The sequence below is a fragment of the Meles meles genome, chromosome 8 (assembly GCF_922984935.1).
Source record: "Meles meles chromosome 8, mMelMel3.1 paternal haplotype, whole genome shotgun sequence".
Lineage (NCBI taxonomy): Eukaryota > Metazoa > Chordata > Mammalia > Carnivora > Mustelidae > Meles > Meles meles.
Window position 1 is genome coordinate 35,060,113 of NC_060073.1, and position 19,662 is coordinate 35,079,774.

The following is a 19,662-nucleotide window of genomic DNA, read 5'->3' on the forward strand; positions in this document are numbered from 1 at the left end:
AAAATCTAACCAAGTTGAAATAAAAAAAAAGCTATTAATGAGGTGCAATAAAAAATGGAAGCTCTTACTGCTCAGACAAATGAGGCAGAAGAAAGAATTAGTGACATAGAAGACCAAATGACAGAGAATAAAGAAGCTGAGCAAAAGAGAGACAAATACTGGACCTCAAGGAGAGAATTCAAGAGATAAGTGACACCATAAGATGACACAACATTAGAATAATTGGGATTCCAGAAGAAGAAGAAAGAGAGAGCTGAGCAGAAGGTATATTGGAGAGAATTATTGGAGAGAATTTCCCTAATATGGCAAAGGGAACAAGCATCAAAATCCAAGAGATGCAAAGAATGCCCCTCAAAATCAATAAAAATATGTCCTCACCCCATCACCTGATAGTAAAATTTACAAGTCTTAGTGAAAAAGAGAAAATCCTGAAAGCAGCCCAGGAAAAGAAGTATGTAGCATACAAGGGTAAAAACATTAGATTGGCAGCAGGCTTATCCACAGAGACCTAGCAGGCCAGAAAAAACTGGCACGATATATTCAGAGCACTAAATGAGGAAAACATGCAGCCAAGAATACTATATCTAGCTAAGCTATCATTGAAAATAGAAGGAGAAATAAAAACCTTCCAGGACAAACAAAAACTGAAAGAATTTGCAAACACCAAACCAGCTCTACAGGAAATATTGAAAGGGGTCCTCTAAGCAAAGAGAGAGCCTTAAAGTAGTAGATCAGAAAGGAACGGAGACAATATACAGTAACAGTCACCTTACAGGCAATACAATGGCAGTAAATTCATATCTCTCAATAGTTACCGTAAATGTTAATGGGCTAAATGCCCCAATCAAAAGACACGGGGTATCAGAATGGATTAAAAAACAAAACCCATCAGTATGTTGCCTACAAGAAACTCATTTTGGACGTGAAGACACCTCCAGATTTAAAGTGAGGGGGTGGAAAACAATTTACCATGCTAATGAGCATCAGAAGAAAGCTGGGGTGGCAATCCTTATATCAGGTCAATTAGATTTTAAGCCAAAGACTATAATAAGAGATGAGGAAGGACACTATATCATACTCAAAGGGTTTGTCCAACAAGAAGACCTAACAATTTTAAATATCTATGCCCCTAACATGGGAGCAGCCAACTATATAAACCAATTAATAATGAAATCAAAGAAACACATTGACAATAATACAATAATAGTAGGGGACTTTAACACTCCCCTCACTGAAATGGACAGATCATCCAAGCAAAAGATCAACAAGGAAATAAAGGCCTTAAATGACACACTGGACCAGATGGACATCACAGATATATTCAGAACATTTCATCCCAAAGCAACAGAATACACATTCTTCTCTAGTGCACATGGAACATTCTCCAGAATAGACCACATCCTGGGTCACAAATCAAGTCTTAACTGGTATCAAAAGATTGGGCCCTGCATATTTTCAGACCACAATGCTCTGAAGCTAGAACTCAATCACAAGTTTGGAAAGAACCCAAATACATGGAAACTAAACAGCATCCTTCTAAAAAATGAATGGGTCAACCAGGAAATTAAAGAAGAATTGAAAAAAATCATGGAAACAAATGATAATAAAAACACAATGGTTCAAGATCTGTGGGACACAACAAAGGAAGTCCTGAGAGGATAATATATAGCAGTACAAGCCTTTCTCAAGAAACAAGAAAGGTCTCAAGTACACAAACTAAACCTACACCTAAAGGAGCTGGAAAAAGAACAACAAAGAAAGCCTAAACCCAGCAGAAGAAGAGAAATCATAAAGATCAGAGCATAAATCAATGAAATAGAAACTAAAAAAACAATAGAACAAATCAACAAAACGAGGAGCTGGTTCTTTCAAAGAATTAATAAGGTTGGTGAACCCCTGGCCAGACTTATCAAAAAGAAAAGATAAACGACCCAAATAAATAAAATCATGAATGAAACAAGAGAGATCACAACCAACACCAAAGAAATACAGACAATTATAAGAACATACTATGAGCAACTCTATGCCAACAAATTTGACAATCTGGAAGAAATGGATACATTTCTAGAGACATATAAACTACCACAACTGAACCAGGAAGAAATAGAAAACCTTAACAGACCCATAACCAGTAAGGAGATTGAAACAGTCATCAAAAATCTCCAAACAAACAAAAGCCCAGGGGCAGACATCTTCCCAGGGGAATTCTACCAAACATTTAAAGAAGAATTAATTCCTATTCTCCTGAAACTGTTCTAAAAAATAGAAGTGGAAGGAAAACTTCCAAACTCATTTTATGAGGCCAGCATCACCTTGATCCCAAAACCAGACAAGGATCCCATCAAAAAAGAGAACTATAGACCAATATCCTTGATGAACACATATGCGAAAATTCTCACCAAAATAATAGCCAATAGGATCCAACAATACATTAAAAGGATTATTCACCACGACCAAGTGGGATTTATTCCAGGGCTGCAAGGTTGGTTCAACATCCACAAATCAATCAATGTGACACAATACATTAATAAAAGAAAGAACAAGAACCATATGATACTCTCAATAGATACCGAAAAAGCATTTGACAAAGTGCAGAATCATTCCTGATCAAAACTCTTCAAAGTGTAGTGATAGAGGGCACATACCTCAATATCATCAAAGCCATCTATGAAAAACCCATTGAAAATATCATTCTCAATGAAGAAAAACTGAATGCTTTTCTGCTAAGGTCAGGAACATGGCAGGGTGTCTGTTATCGCCAATGCTATCCAACATAGTACCATAAGACCTAGCCTCGGCAATCAGACAACAAAAAGATACTAAAGGCATCCAAATTGCCAAAGAAGAAGTCAAACTATCACTCTTTGCAAATGATATGACACTATATGTGGAAAACCCAAAAGACTCCACTCCAAAACTGCTAGAGCTTGTACAGGAATTCAGTAGTGTCAGGATATAAAATCAATGCACAGAAATCATTTGCATTTCTCTACACCAACAACAAGACAGAAGAAAGAGAAATTAAGGAGTCAATCCCATTTATAACTGCATCCAAAACCATAAGATACCTAGGAATAAACCTAACCAAAGAGACAAAGAATCTATACTCAGAAAACTATAAAGTACTCATGAAAGAAATTGAGGAAGACACAAAGAAATGGAAATATGTTCCATGCTCATGGATTGGAAGAACAAATATTGTGAAAATGTCTTTACTGACTAAAGCAATCTATACATTTAATGCAATCCCTATCAAAATCCCATCCAGTTTTTTTCAAAGAAATAGAACAAATAACCATAAAATTTATATGGAATCAGAAAAGACCTCGAATAGCCAAAGGAATATTGAAAAAGAAAGCCCAAGTTGGTGGCATCACAATTCCAGACTTCAAGCTCTATTACAAAGCTGTCATCATCAAGACAGTATGGTACTGGCACAAAAACAGACACATAGATCAATGGAACAGAATAGAGAGCCCAGAAATAGACCCTCAACTCTCTGGTCAACTAATCTTTGACCAAGCAGGAAGGAATGTCCAATGGAAAAAAGACAGCCTCTTCAACAAATGGTGCTGGGAAAATTGGACAGCCACATGCAAAAGAATGAAACTGGAACATGTCCTTACACCACACATAAAAACAGACTCAAAATGGATGAAAGACGTCAATGTGAGACAGGAATCCATCAAAACCCTTAGCAGAACAGAGGCAGCAAGCTCTTTGACCTCAGCTGCAGCAACTTCTGAGAAACATCACCAAAGGCAGGGAAAGCAAGGGCAAAAATGAACTATTAGGACTTCATCAAGATCAAAAGCTTTTGCACAGCAAAGGAAACAGTTAACAAAACCAAAAGACAACTGACAGAATGGGAGAAGATATTTGCAAACGACATATCAGATAAAGGGCTAGTATCCAAAATCTATAAAGAACTTATCAAACTCAACACCCAAAGAACAAATAATCCAGTCAAGAAATGGGCAGAAGACATGAACAGACACTTCTGCAAAGAAGACATCCAGATGGTCAATAGACACATGAAAAAGTTCTCAACATCATTCAGCATCATGGAAATACAAATCAAAACCACAATGAGATACCACCTCACACCAGTCAGAATGGCTAAAATCAACAAGTCAGGAAAGGACAGATGTTGATGAGGATGTGGAGAAAGGGTACCCTCCTACACTGTTGGTGGGAATGCAAGCTGGTGCAATCACTCTGTTAAACACCATGGAGTTTCCTCAAAAAGTTGAAAATAGAGCTAACCTACGACCCAGCAATTGCACTACTGGGTATTTACCCTAGATACAAATGTAGTGATCCGAAGGGGCACATGCACCCAAATGTTTATAGCAGCAATGTCACAATAGCCACACTATGGAAAGAACCTAGATGTACATCAATAGATGAATGGATAAAGAAGATGTGGTATATATATACAAAGGAATACTATGCAGTCATCAAAAGAAATGAAATCTTGCCATTTGCAATGACGTGGATGGAATGAGAGGGTATTATGCTTAGCAAAATAAGTCAATCAGAGAAAGACAATTATTATATGATCTCCCTGATATGAGGAAGTTGAGATGAAACATGCGGGGTTTGGGGGATAGGAAAAGAAAAAATGAAACAAGATGGGATCAGGAGGGAGACAAACCTAAGTGACTCTTAATCTTACAAAACAAACTGAGGGTTGCCAGGGGGAGGTGGGGAGGGAGAGGGTGATGGGGTTATGGACATTGGTGAAGGTATGTACTATGGTAAGTGCTGTGAAGTGTGTAAACCTGGCAATTTACAGACCTGTACCCCTTAGACTAATAATACATTATATGTTAATAAAAAAATTATTTTTTTTAAAAAGGGAAGACAAATGGCAAAAAATCTTTAGAAAGATGTTAAGAGTAAACTGAAAATATTCATCAAATCAACATTGAGATTTAATCCACTTCAGTCTGTTGAAATTTTAAAATGTTAATCACATTCTCTTCTGGGGAAAATGCAGGAAAACAATAATTATATATTGCTTGTAGGAGAAAAAAACAACTTGTGTAAAATTATATATCAGCAATAACATTTAAAACTATATATTTTAACTCAGAATTTCTATATTGGCAAAGCTATAGTACAACTAAAAGTATACGATCATTATAATCAACTCAGTGTGATTATAAATTCTATATAAAGTGTGTAATATATATAATATTTTTATTAAATTATATAAAGAACAAGAGTCAAAATAACCCAGAAATAAACAACAGTAGAGAGGCTTAAGAGTCAATCTTAGCAGCCACATGGTACTGAGGAGACAGAAATTACAGTTCAGTCATTTCTGAAATGAGAGACATTCGTAAACACTTTAGGATTTCTCATTTGACACCAATGTAGGATTAATGTGACACTTAGTGCCATAGTCTAGAAGTGAAAACCATGTCCTATATATAAGGGCAAAATTTAAGTAGACCAGATTCACAAAGCCTAAAATCAAATCTGAACAGGACTATGGTAATCTGCTAGTAAACTATACACCTGAAGGCTAAAAAGAAAACACAATTTCCTTTAGAAAATTGTCCACCATCACCAAAAGCAATTTACACATTCAATGCAACCCCTATAAAAATACCGTCAACATTTTTTCACAGACATGGAACAATCCTAAAATATGTATGGAACCAGAAGAGACCCCAAATAGCCAAAGTAATGTTGAAAATGAAAAACCAATGCTAGAGGTATCACAATTCCAGACTTCAACTGTATTGCAAAATGATAGTCATTAAGACAGTATGGTACTGGTACAAAAGCAGGCACATAGATGAATGGAACAGAATAGAAAACTCAGAAAGGGACCCTCAACTCTGTGGTCAACTAATCTTTGCAGGAAAGAATATCCAACAAATGATGTTGGAAAAGTATATCCAACAAATGTTCTTGGGAAAATGGGACAGCCACGTGCAGAAGAATGAAACTGGACCATTCTCTTATACCATACACAAAGATAAACTCAAAATGGATGAAAGACATAAATATGAGAGAGGAACCCATCAAAATTCTAGAGGAGAACACAAACAGAAACCTCTTTAACTTTAGCTGTATCAAATTCTTGCTAAACATGTCTCTAAAGGCAACGGAAACAAAAGCAAAAATAAACTATTGGGACTTCATCAGTATAAAACATCTTGCACAGCAAAGACACAATCAACAAACTAAAAGGCAACCTATGGAATGGGGAAGATATTTGTGAATGTATAAAGGGCTAGTACCAAAGACCTATAAAGAACTTATAAAACTCAACATCCAAACAAAAATCCAGTTGAGAAATGGGAGAAGACTGGGATGCCTGAGTGGCTCAGTCAGTTAAGCATCTGCCTTTGGCTCAGGTCATGATCCCAGGGTCCTGGGATTGAGTCCTACATTGGACTCTCTGTTCATCAGGGAGTGAGTTTCTCTCTCTGCCCGTTGTGCCTGCCACTCCCCCTACTTGTACTCTCTTTCTCTGACAAAATCTAAAAAAAAAAAAAAAAGAAGAAGAAAAAAGAAAGAAAGAAAGAAAGGGAAAAAGAAATGGGAGAACACATGAACAGACTTTCTCCAAAGAAGACATACAAATGGCTAACAGATGCATGAAAATCTGCTCCACATCACTGAGCATCAGTGAAATACAAAACAAAACCATAATGAAATATCACCTCATACCAGTCAGAATGGCTAAAATTGACAATTCAGGAAATAACAGATATTGGTGAGGATGCACAGAAAGTGTAATCCTTTTACACAATTGATGGGAATAGAAACTGTAGCAACCACTCTGGAAAACAGTATGGAAGCTCCTCAAAAAATTAAAAATAGAACTATGTTATGACCCAACAATTGCACTTGTAAGTATTTATCCAAAGAATATAAAAACAGTGATCCAAAGGGGCATATGCACCCCAATGTTTATTGCAGCAATGTCCGCAATATCCAAAATGTGGAAAGATCCCAGATGCCCATTGATAGATGGATAAGGAAGAGGTGGAATATATATGTACACATATATATGCATAATAGAATATCACTTAGCCATCAAAAGGAATGAAATATTGCCATCTGCAATGACATCGTTGGAACTAGAGGGTATTACACTAAGCAAAAAGAGTCAGAGAAAGAGAAATACCACATGATTTCACTCATATGTGGAATTTAAGAAACAAAATAGTTGAATGTAGGCAAAGGGAAGGATAAATAAGATAAAAAGAGAGAGAGGCAAATCATAAGAGACTCTTACCTATAGTAAACAATCTGAAGATTGCAGGATGGGAGGTAGGTGGGAGGATGGGGTAATTGGGTGATGGGCATTAAGGAGGGCACTTGATGATGAGCACTAGGTGTTATATGCTATGCAACTGATATATCACTGAATTCTATCCCTAAAACTAATACCCTATGTTAACTAAATTGAGTTTAAATAAAAAAAAAATTAAAAAGAAAGAAAATTATCCATCATGAAGAGCCCCTGTAAAGTTTTATGCATCAAAAAGTATAAGGTACACACACACAAATCCATCAAAAAGTATAAGGTACACACACACAAAAACAAAATACTCACACCAACAAACAAAAACAGAACCAAATGATTCAAAGTCAAAAGAAAGAATAAACAATAGAAATAGACCTGAAGATGATTCAGATATTAGAATAATCCAACAGGGATTTTCAAATAACTAAAATCAATATTTTCAAAAAAGTAAAATGTGAAGTAGAAGAGAGAGAATTTTAAATAAAAATTATAACTTATAAAAAGTAACTAAATGGACATTTTAAAACTGAAAATTAGAAAAAAGGAAATTTAAGATCACATGAAGTACCAAAATTCAGAAATCACTTGTTAAATCTATACATAATTATTGAGCAACTACTACCAGACACTGTTCTAGGAGAGAAAGGAGCAAAACAGTGAACAAAACAAAATCTTCTTCCTTTTTAGATCTCATGATCTAATGAGGAAAACAGAAAATAAAATATATAAGTAAAAAACTTACAATATATTAGAAGGGAATAACTGGAGGTGATATTAGATAGGAAAGAGACACTGAAAAGATTACAATTGAATGAAGGAGGTAAAATAACATGGTACATAAAATCTAAAGAAAGACCTTCCTTTCCAGAGGAAATAACACATTTAAAGGTCTGAGAGAGTAGTGATTTGTCTGCTAAAGAAAAATAAGGAGTTTAATGTGGTTATAATAATAGAACATAAGTTTTTAACCAATGTAAAGGCTTTGGATTTTACTCTGAGTGAGATGAGAAAGTATAAAAGGGTTTTAGGGAACAGGGACATGATCTGATATGGAGCTAAGAACAAAATTAGAGTATTTTGGCATCCATTGCAATAATTCAAATAAGAAATGGTAGTGGGGGGCCTGGGTGATGCAGATGGTTAGGCATCTGTCTTCAGCTCATGTCATGATCTCCAGATTCTGAGATTGAGCCCCATGTCAGGATTCTGACTGGTTCTGCTGGTAGCCTGCTTCTCCCTCTCCCTCTGCCTCTCCCCCTGCTTGCATGCTCTCCCTGTCTCTCTCTCTCTCTCTCAAATGAATAAATAAAAATGTGTAAGGGATGTTAGTGATTGGACCAACATGGTAACAGTGGAGAAAGTAAGAAATATTTATATTCTGGATGTATTTTAATCAAGAGTCAACAGGGAATATAAAAGATAGAGGGGATCTTCTATCAAAGAAGAGAGAAGAACTTCATCCCTACAATGGAAACTTCATCCCTTCAGTTGATCAGGCGAAATATTTGGAGGTGGTTTTGTTTTTTGTTTTTTTTGTTTTTTGGGTTTTTTTTGCTAAATTTTTTGCAAATCTTTTGCCTGATAAACTGAAGGGATAAAGTTTACATTGAGTGAAAATGGAGAAGTGGTGGGGGAAGATCAGTGGTTGAGTTTAAAATATGTTGAGTAGGGGATACCTATTAGACATCTAAGTAGAGAGCCAAGTAAAATGTCAGGTACATGAGACAGGAATTTTAGGGAAAAATCCAGAGAGGATCCAAATCTCAGGAATGTAAATATACAAATTATATTTAAAATCATGAGCCCAGATGAAATCCCAAAGGTGCAATAAGCAGATGCATGTGAAAATTTTAAATTATTGTTCTCTGAAGAAGAATAAAATAAGGATAGAACAAACATTTGTGTATGGAAAGTGAAATGGTTTGCTGTTTGGAGTATTTTTTAAGATACATTCTCTCATTTTATCTGATAGTAAAGAACCACCTAGATATAATTTTCACACTATATAATCTTTTTAAAGTAAGGGTGATCTTCCTAAAATTATATAAAACCCTAGAAGACAGTACAGACAGTAAGTTCTCTGACATTGACAGTAGTGACATTTTTCTAGATATATTTCTTTAGAGTGGGGAAATAAAAGCAAAAATAAACTATTGGGACTATATCAAAATAAAAGGCTTCTGCACAAAGAAGGAAATAAACAAAATTAATAGGTAAACTACTGAATGGAAGAAGATATTTGCAAATGACATATCTGACAAAGAGTTATTATCCAAAATATATAAAGAACTTATAAAACTCAATACCCAAAAATGAAATAGTCCAATTAAGAAATGGGCAGAAGACATGAACAGACATTTCTCCAAAGAAATACAGATAGCCAACAGATACATGAGAAGATGCTCAATATCACTCATCATCAGGGAAATGCAAATCAAAACCACAATGAGATATCATCTCACACTTGTCAGACTGGTTAAAATCAAAAACACAAGAAACAAAAGTGTTAGCAAGGATGTGGAGAACAGGAATCCTGGAAGGAATGCAAACTGGGGCAGCCACTGTGGGAAACAGTACAGAGGTTCCTCAAAAAGTTAAAAATAAAATTACCGTATGATCTAATCATCACACCACTCCTTATTTACCCACAAATTATAAAAACATTAATTCAAAGAGATACATGCACTCTGTTTTTTTTTTATATTTTTTTCTTTATTTGACAGAGAAATCACAACTAGGCAGAGAGGCAGGCAGAGAGAGAGGAGGAAGCAGGCTCCCGCGGAGCAGAGAGCCCGATGCGGGACTTGATCCCAGGACCCTGAGATCATGACCTGAGCTGAAGGCAGAGGCTTTAACCCACTGAGACACCCAGGCGCCCCTCACTCTGTTTTTTATATTACTATTTATAATAACAAAATTATGGAAGCAGCTCAAGCGTCTAATAATAGATGAATGGATAAAGTTGAATATATATATTGTATTTATATAGGTAAATATACATATATATAAATACATATTTATATATATAAATAAATGGGTATATAATATACAATATATAAATAAATATAAATACATATTTGTATATATTTATAAATATAACTATTTATATATAAATATACATATATATATAATTCAGCTATAAAAAATTAAATCTTGCCATTTGCAACAACCTGGGTAGAGCTAGAAAGTATAATGTTAAGCAAAATAAGTCAAAGAAAGAGTAATATCATATGACTTCATTCATATGTGTGATTTATGAAACAGAACAAAGGAAAACAAACACAGGAAAAGGAGAGAAAGAGAGAGAGAAAAACCAAGAAACAGAGTCAACTATAGAAAACTATAGATTTCAACTATAGATTCAACTATAGAAAACAAACTGATAGTTACCAGAGGCAAAGTTCATGGGGAAATGGGTCAAATAGGTGATGGGGATTAAGGACACTTGCTGGGATGAGCACCAAGTGATGTATGGAAGTATTGAATGACTAAATTGTACACCAGAAACTAATATAACACTATGTTAACTATAGCGGAATTAAAATGCTTTAAAAAAATAAAGTAAGGTGATCTTTGTAGGATACTAGTAAATCAATTATTTATTTGAGAACTTGTAAATAAAAGGGAAATAAAAATCAGTCATCTATCTTGACTTGCCATCAAACTTTACCATGTAGTAACCAAACTGTAATTTAGGGGAAATTTTCCCTTAAAAGAAGTATTCCAAATAATAAAACAGTAGAGAAATAGAATTAGAAAATCACCATTTGTCATCCCCTAGAGATTAAGAATCAGAGGCTGCTAAATCCATTTTAAAAAAGAAAAAAGTTAATATGTACTTCCTAAAAGAAGTAGTCTAGTTGCAAACAAACAAAAACTAACCTGAATCTTATAAAGTCGTGAGTTCTATCTACCAATTTACATGAAATTCAAAGGTTTGAGGGATGATTTAAATGGTCTGTTTAGAGGGGAAGAGGAAGGAATGAGGTTCATCTGAAATGACATGAGCAATTTGGATAAAGAAGGTAGCATGTGAGTTGGACTCCAAATAGTAATTATGATTTCAAAAAGAGAAGGAATTTAAAAGGGTTTCTCATGTTGAAGGAACAGTGAGAAAGACAAGGAAAGTCTGATATACTAATAGTTGGCCAATTTTCTGTGTAGCTGAGGAAGAAGTTTAACAGAATAGTGAAATCCATTACAAAATAAGGTTGGGAATACGTATGTATGTTTTTTATCTGTACTTTCTAAATTTTCTAAAACTGACAACGAATTTTTATGTAATAAATATATTTCTATAATCATATAAATTCAAGTTATTTAATGGAATTAAATAAAGGGAGTTTTGAGCCAACAAATGGGAGATTTCAAATATCATGATCAAGATGTTTTACCTTCTTCCCCTCACCAGTTTTGGTAGTGCAACCTAAGATATATTTGGCTGCAATTCTGTTGTATTAAATATTGATGCTAAGGGTGACACCAGTCATAAATTTTAGAAAAAATTAAGTAGCTTTTACATAAATTTAAAATCATTATCATTACTGAAATTTTCAATTTGAAACCCAGTTAAAGAAATACAAAATTCCTACTCTCTCCTAAGGGAAGTCATCCAAACGTACTTAATGTTCATGCCAATAAATTGTAAAATACACTGTGAATGTAAACAGAGTCAACATAATTTGCTATAGGCTCAAATTGAGACATATATTAAAGCTATAACTTGATTTCTCAACTGCTTTTCATCCTACAGACTGGGAACAATTTAAAATCTGATGATAAATGATGGCCAGTCAAATGGAAGAAGCAGAGACATGTGAGAAAGTGGATAAAAATGGGAAGAGTTATCAGCTGAAAAGAGACAGATATATAAACGACTTAATAACTGCAAGGACTTGAGAAAAACTCAGGTCTCATTCTCTGGTTCCTGGCAAAGGCGGAGGCTAAGGTAGGGTTCAGGGAACCAAAACAGGTCTACTCAGACTGTTACCCAAATTAGTGAAGAGTACATACACTGCAAGGGGTATGAACAAGTTTTAGCTAAAAAAATAAACAAATAAAAACAAAACCACACACACACACACACACACACACACACACACACACTCACACACATACCCCAGAGCCAAAATCTATTCAGAAAAATGGTATCAGGGACACCTGGGTGGCTCAGTTGGTTAAGCGGCTGCCTTCGGCTCAGGTCATGATCCCAGCGTCCTGGGATCGAGTCCCACATCGGGCTCCTTGTTTGGCAGGGAGCCTGCTTTGCCCTCTGCCTCTGCCTGTGCTTGCTCTCTCTCTCTCTCTAATAAATAAATAAAATCTTAAAAAAAAAAAAAAGAAAAAAAAAAAAAAGAAAAATGGTATCAGACCCAAGAGGAGTGTTTAACTCAAGATATCCAGGTCTGACAAGATCAAGACTAGATGCAGAAACAGAGCAAAGATGCCAGGAGACACAAGAAATCAGAACTTTGAGACCATCAAGGATGCTAAGAATAAAACAGTTTTGCTCATTGGAAAAGGCAATGCCAGACTAGACCCTTACATTTTGTCTTACTATGTTTTATTTTAGGAAAATTCACCCCAATTTGTGCTCTTTCAAACTTTTCTCACCTTTATTAATCAACATATATTTGATGCCACCTAATTAACATTTGCCTATATTTCTCCATTCATATGTTATTTGGATAATATTAAATTATTCATGAATATTTACAGTGTATTTCCTGTTGAGGGCACCGAACATTCATTCATCCAACAAGTAATAATTGAGTATATACTATTCGTATTGTTGAAAGTGCTGAGTGTAGTGAAGCAGATATGACCTCTGTTCTCATGGAACACATTCTAGTTGAGATATGAATATTAATAACCAAATGGTAACAAATTCTCGGTAGGGTGAGGCTTGGAAGAATGAGATTTGACAGTGACCCAGTGGCTACATTAGATTGGGGTGGTCGGGTCAGGAAAGATCTTTGAAAAGGTAGCATTTAAGCTACATCCTGAATTATAAGAAAGCCAGCTAAAATGAGTGGGATTTAGTGCCTAGGTGAAGGATATGAGATAGAGACAAAACAAGAGTTTTGTGATCTGATACCTTGGAAAATGTTTGGAAAAACCACAGGTGTTTGAGTCTAATCTCATCTGTACTTTGAGCCTCTTTTTTCAGAAGCATCTCTAAGAGAAAAATGCCCAGAGGGAAATTTTTTTAAAGTTTGGAATCTTCTCTAACAGAGAAGCATGAAGAACTACTACTAACTTGAAAGGAAAATGCAGATTTCTGCAGAGGAAAAGAGATAAAGCCATCAGGTTTTTATTGTACAAGCTGAGCTTCAAAGGTGAATTTGATACTTGCTACATCCCCCCTCCCGCCTGAATGAAATAAATAAGAAATGCAGGAGATGAAGGTACAAATCCAATTTCCCTTTTGCAACAAGACAGAGTCAGTAAGTCTTCGCTGCTTTCTTCATTTGAAAACTCATCCATACTTTATCTTCCTTCATAAACAATATTTAGATAAATCCAGTGAATAATGGGCTTGAAACCAAATTTTAAAGGTCATCTTGTGTATACCCCTTGCTTCAGGCAAGATTGTATTCATGCCCACCCAAGAAGCAGTCTTCTCTTATGTCAGGTTTTGTTTTGGATAATGTTTATTTTTTCTAGGGGGGAGTTGGGGTAGGGAGGAGAGTAATGAAGAGCGTGTTTGCCTTAAAAGCAAAAGCAGAGTTATTTTTAATGTAGGTGCCCTCCCCTCCCTATAATGTCAGGGGCAGAGTATTCTCGAAACGCCTTATATACTTACTTTCAGCTCTAAATGTATTTGTGCAAATCTCATGAATCATCAAACCTTTTGAAAATATTTATAGGGAGAGAAACTCTATCCTTTTCATTAGAGTGAGTAAAACTCACATTTGTATCTTGCTATTGTTTAAGGAGAACAATGGATGGGTGGATGAAAGAGAATGTCAGCTGGATCAACAAACAGCTGTTCCAACAGAAGTCCTGCTATCCTATACAGGAAAGCAGTATTAATTGCTGCCTTCCCTGGAGTCTGTAAAGATGCTTGATCAGTACACAGTACCCCATTTAACTAACATCAAAAGTTAAGCCTAAAATGAGACTTTCATCTCGGTGGCCACCTCACCTCTAGAGAGAAAGCTATAGGCCTTTAAAGCTTTCTCCACTAGATCTTCCAAAGAGACTCCACCACCTTTCAGGGCAATATATTCTAGTGTCTTTTTCAAATGATCTAATTGAAAATTCTGCTGTTGCAACATAACCCAATGTCCTCGTGACCAGGCATTTCTGGAAGCAGGAACTCTTATTTTGTATATTCATGCATGGCCCTTATAATATTCATAGCCTCTTGCAGAATTATTTTCTCTAGCCCAAAGAAATCAAATTTTAGGCAGCATAGTATTCAGGTAAAGGTTATAAGAATTGGACCAACTTTAGATTAGAATCTTGGCTTTACCATTTATTAATTGTATGGGCAACTTACTTATTAATTGTGAGACCTGGTTTACTCAACGTTCTTTGAGAAAGTTTTGAGCGTTGTTGTGAGGATCAAATGTGATAATGTATAAAAAATCATTTACAACAACATGCTAAACACATATTAGTTGGCAATTTTTATCACTGTTGATCCACTTTTTTCCCTTATTAATGGATCTTTTCCAGGTTTGTATTTTTTTAAAGATTTTTATTTGTTTATTTGACCAAGAGAGAGAAAACACAAGCATGGGGAGCTGCAGTCCGAAGAAGAGAGAGGCTGAGCAGAGAGCCTAATGCGGGACTCCTCGGATCATGACCCAAGCTGAAGGCAGACACCCAACTGACTGAACCACCCAGGTACCCCACCCCCAGGTTTTATCTATTGTTTACGCCATGACTGTGGATATAAGTTCAGTTATCTAAAAACCATAATTGATCCAAGTAATGGAAAGATAATTTCATACTTCATAACCAATTCACATATCCAAACACTTCATTAACAATAAAGTATGAATATTGTAAATTCCTATTTTGCTTCTGATCCAAAATAACCCACAAATCTTTTTCTGGAATCTGCTTAAGCCTGACCTGTGTAACATATATTCAGAGATTGTTTTTCTTTTCTTTACATAGCAATTACAAATAATATTAAATCATATCTTCCTAAGGCATTTCAAATACAACTTTTTTTTAAAGACTTTATTTATTTATTTGACAGAGGGAGATCACAAGTAGACAGAGAGGCAGGCAGAGAGAGAGAGAGAGAGGGAAGCAGGCTCCCTGCTGAGCAGAGAGCCCGATGCAGTACTCAACCCCAGGACCCTGAGATCATGACCCGAGCCGAAGGCAGAGGCTTAACCCACGGAGCCACCCAGGCGCCCCTCAAATATAACTTTTTTGCTCTTTGAGTCAGATATATATTTTGGCTACAACAGTATTGCTGGTCACTCTTCTGCCATACAAATTATAAATGAAAATACTAAATAGGTCCATTGTAATTACCAATTTTGGGGATAGAACATGATATGTCTTGTATATTCAGGGCTTGAAAATGTGCTTTCAAACCATGTATCCCTGTACCTGTGAGTTACACCACAATTTTTATTTTTGGATTACCTATAATATGCCAGACACTGTGGCAAGAAACTTGAATGATATATTCTTGCAGACTTCAATTTAAGGAGAACCAAAAAATGAAGGCATGCAAGATGTTTTTTGATTTGTTTTGTTTTGTTTTTTAAGATTTTATTTATTTATTTGACAAAGATCATAAGTAGGCCGAGAGGCAGGAAGAGAGAGGGTAGGAGAGGCAGGCTCCCTGCTAAGCAGAGAGCCTGAAGTGGGGCTCAGTCCCAGTACCCTGAGATCATGATCTTAGCCAAAGGCAGAGGCCTAACCCACTGAACCACCCAGGCACCCCGAAAGCATGTAACTTTTAACACAACTTGGCAAGTGTTAAAGCAGATGTACAAGCAAAGTGTCAAGAAACAGTTCAGATAGAATATTTGAAATAGTTTAGATACAGCATAGTATAATTGGTTTACTAGCCATAAAACTTGAGGTTTTCTATTCATGTCTGCGTGGTTCTCGGTCTCCCCATTTGTAAAGTGGATGTTTTATTTCACGGAAGTTATAGAATTAAGATTTTAGGGTCTGTTATGGAATCCTTTCTTTCCAGAAATCCAAGATCCCTGTTAATAGAAGTCAATTCCAGATAGTTATCATGCTAATTGTTTTGATTCAAGATCATCTGAGTCCCTAGTTTCTGATGCTAAAATGAAGGGCAAATTCTCTACCATGGTTTAATGGTTCCCCATTATCCTCTTCCATGTATCTCTCCTGCCTCATTTTTCACTACCCTCCCCAGAGAAAGAAGGAGGCAAAAGCATTCCAGTCAGAAAAACATATTTAAATGGCTAACAGACACATGAAAAAAAAAAATGTCCATCATCATTAGCCATCAGGGAGATTCAAATCAAAACCACATTGAGATACCATCTTACACCAGTTAGAATGGCCAAAATCAACAGGACAGTAAACAACAAGTGTTGGAGAGGATGTGGAGAAAGGGGAACCCTCTTACACTGTTGGTGGGAATGCAAGCTGGTGTAGCCACTTTGGAAAACAGTGTGGAGATTCCTTAAGAAGTTAAAAATAGAGCTACCTTATGACTCTGCAATTGCACTACTCGGTATTTACCCCAAAGATACAGATGTAGTGAAAAGAAGGGCCATCTCTATCCCCAGTGTTCATGGCAGCAATGACCACAGTCCCCAAACTGTGGAAAGAACAAAGATGGCCGTCAGTGGACGAATGGATAAAGAAGATATGGTCCATATATACAATGGAGAATTATGCCTCCATCAGAAAGGATGAATACCAAACTTTTGTATCAACATGGATGGGACTGAAAGAGATTATGCTGAGTGAAATAAGTCAAGCGGAGACAGTTAATTATCATATGGTTTCACTTACTTGTGGAGTATAAGGAGTAACACAGAGGACACTGGGATCAGACAAGATCAGACCCATTCAGGGTGATATGGCCGTAGACATGGAAAAAATACGGAAAAATAGAAAAAGTAAGAAAAAAATCAGTCTCCAATAAATCAATAATCATTGTATTGGAACATTTCAATACAGTATTTTTTCCCTATGAATAAAATTTTGGAATTTTGGTGGATTTTTATCTGTTTTGTTTTTAGTGTGTTTACCTCAGTAGGATCCAGACTAACTTTGTCACACTCAGAAACCTTTTGGTCTCAAGTGATGACAATCCAAATTAAATTAGTTTAAGAATAAGAAGAGATTAGTAAAAAAAAAAAAAAGAAGAAGAAAGTTTATTCATTTATCTTAGAAGAGCAGGGGTAGATCATATGTTTTTCTCAATTACTACAAATAAGAAACACATAATATGGCAAGAGAAGAGCAATTTCCCAAGAAAAGGAGCTGCTGTTTCTAAAAGCACAGCTAGGAGGAATAATGGATAGTCAAAATCAAAATATGAATATTTTCTAATATCACAAATGATTAATCTTCCACAAAGAATATTTCTTATCCTAGGAAGAAGGAGGGTAGCCCAACTTCATTAAGTGCCTTTCAAAATATACCTCTGTCCTTTGTAGAAGATTTTTATTTATCTCTCATTGCTACTTCTGCTGTGAATCTCTACACAGTGAACCAGTGTTACAGATAAAAGATGTTGCATCCTTCAGGTGTGTTGGGGTAGATTAAGTATCAATTTATCCACAATTAAGTATCATTATTTATCCACAAGTAATGAATCAAAGTGTACATATCAACTGATCTATTGCCGGAGGTATAGGTTGTCTGTCTTTTACTATTTTATATATCCTACGTTGAAGACAACTTTCTAAATTTACAATTATATAAGACCATTATCTAGAAGTAGAAGTATTGGTCCAGAGAGTATAGTTCATTTTACGACCCTCAGCACACACTCCCTGGTCTCACTTGAGCAGTATTTCAATGGTCATAGTTTCCTGGTGCTGGTTGGGCCCTCTGGTTTATTTTGGTGTTAATTGCCCAGCGGCCTACTTGTATCAGCTCATTTATTTGTAGTTTTTAGCACTAAGAACAGTGCCTTGCATATGAAATGCATTCAACAAATGTTTCTCAATGATGAACAAGAAGGTGCTGATGCTGATAGTCCAGGGATTTTCCTAATTAATCTATCTATATATATATATATTTTTTTTAAGATTTTATTTTATTTATTTTGACAGAGAGAGAGATCACAAGTAGGCAGAGAGGCAGGCAGAGAGAGAGGAGGAAGCAGGCTCCCTGCGGAGCAGAGAGCCCCTTAATTAATCTATATTTAAGATGAAGGCATGAAGAGGAAATTTCTTTTATATATTCCTGGATACTGAAGACAAATGACTGAGAGAGGAAAGTCACCTTGTTCATTAAGCATAAGAGATAATTTAAGTTTCACCTGCCTGTCTGCTGCTGGCAGGAGCTTAACCTACTCCATGTGTCCAAAGAAGATTAAGCAAACCAGTATTTATGGAAAGAAGCCACTTGGTGCGAAGACTGGTAAGAGCTCCAGCACTAGAGTCATGAGATGTAAGCTCCAGTAGAAGCTCTTAACTTCTTCAAGTACTGGTTTCCTTATTTGATCAATGAAGCTAAGAATGCCTGCCATAGCCACTTCTCAGGGGTTTCTATAAAGAATGAACACCCTAATGCATAAAGAAGTTCTTTGTAAGTTGTCAAATTCTTCTTACCATTATTATTGCAAGCTCAGAAGATTTTCTCTTAAATGGTTTGAGGTTGTATATCTTTTTGGAAATGTAATTCAGGTCATGAGCTCTCTCTCCCGAAAAAGGCATACACTTAAAAAAAATGATGTAGAATTTCAAGGAGTTTATGAAATTTCCAAACTCAGAAGTACATGGATTTCAGGTTGAGGAATTGGGGCTTAAAAAATTATAATATTTAAAAATTATAAACTATTTCAAGTGTCAGAAAAGTCCAGAAAATTATATAATTTATATAAAGTATATTCATCACTGACATCTAAAAGATGTCCATTTCATGACATATTTAGTACAGATATTTTGTTAAGAAATACATTATTGCAGAATAGCCAAATCTACACATGCCACTTAATCCTAGAGAGTTATAAGCAAGTAAAATAAAAAATGTTCTCTCTGGGGGCGCCTGGGTGGCTCAGTGGGTTAAGCCTCTGCCTTCAGCTCAGGTCATGATCTCAGGGTCTCTGGGATCGAGCCCCGTATCGGGCTCTCTGCTTGGCAAGGAGCCTGCTTCCTCCCCTCTCTGGCTGCTGCTCTGCCTACTTGTAATCTCTCTCTCTCTCTCTATCTGTAAAAAAGAAAAAAAAAATTAAAAAAAAAAAAATGTTCTCTCTG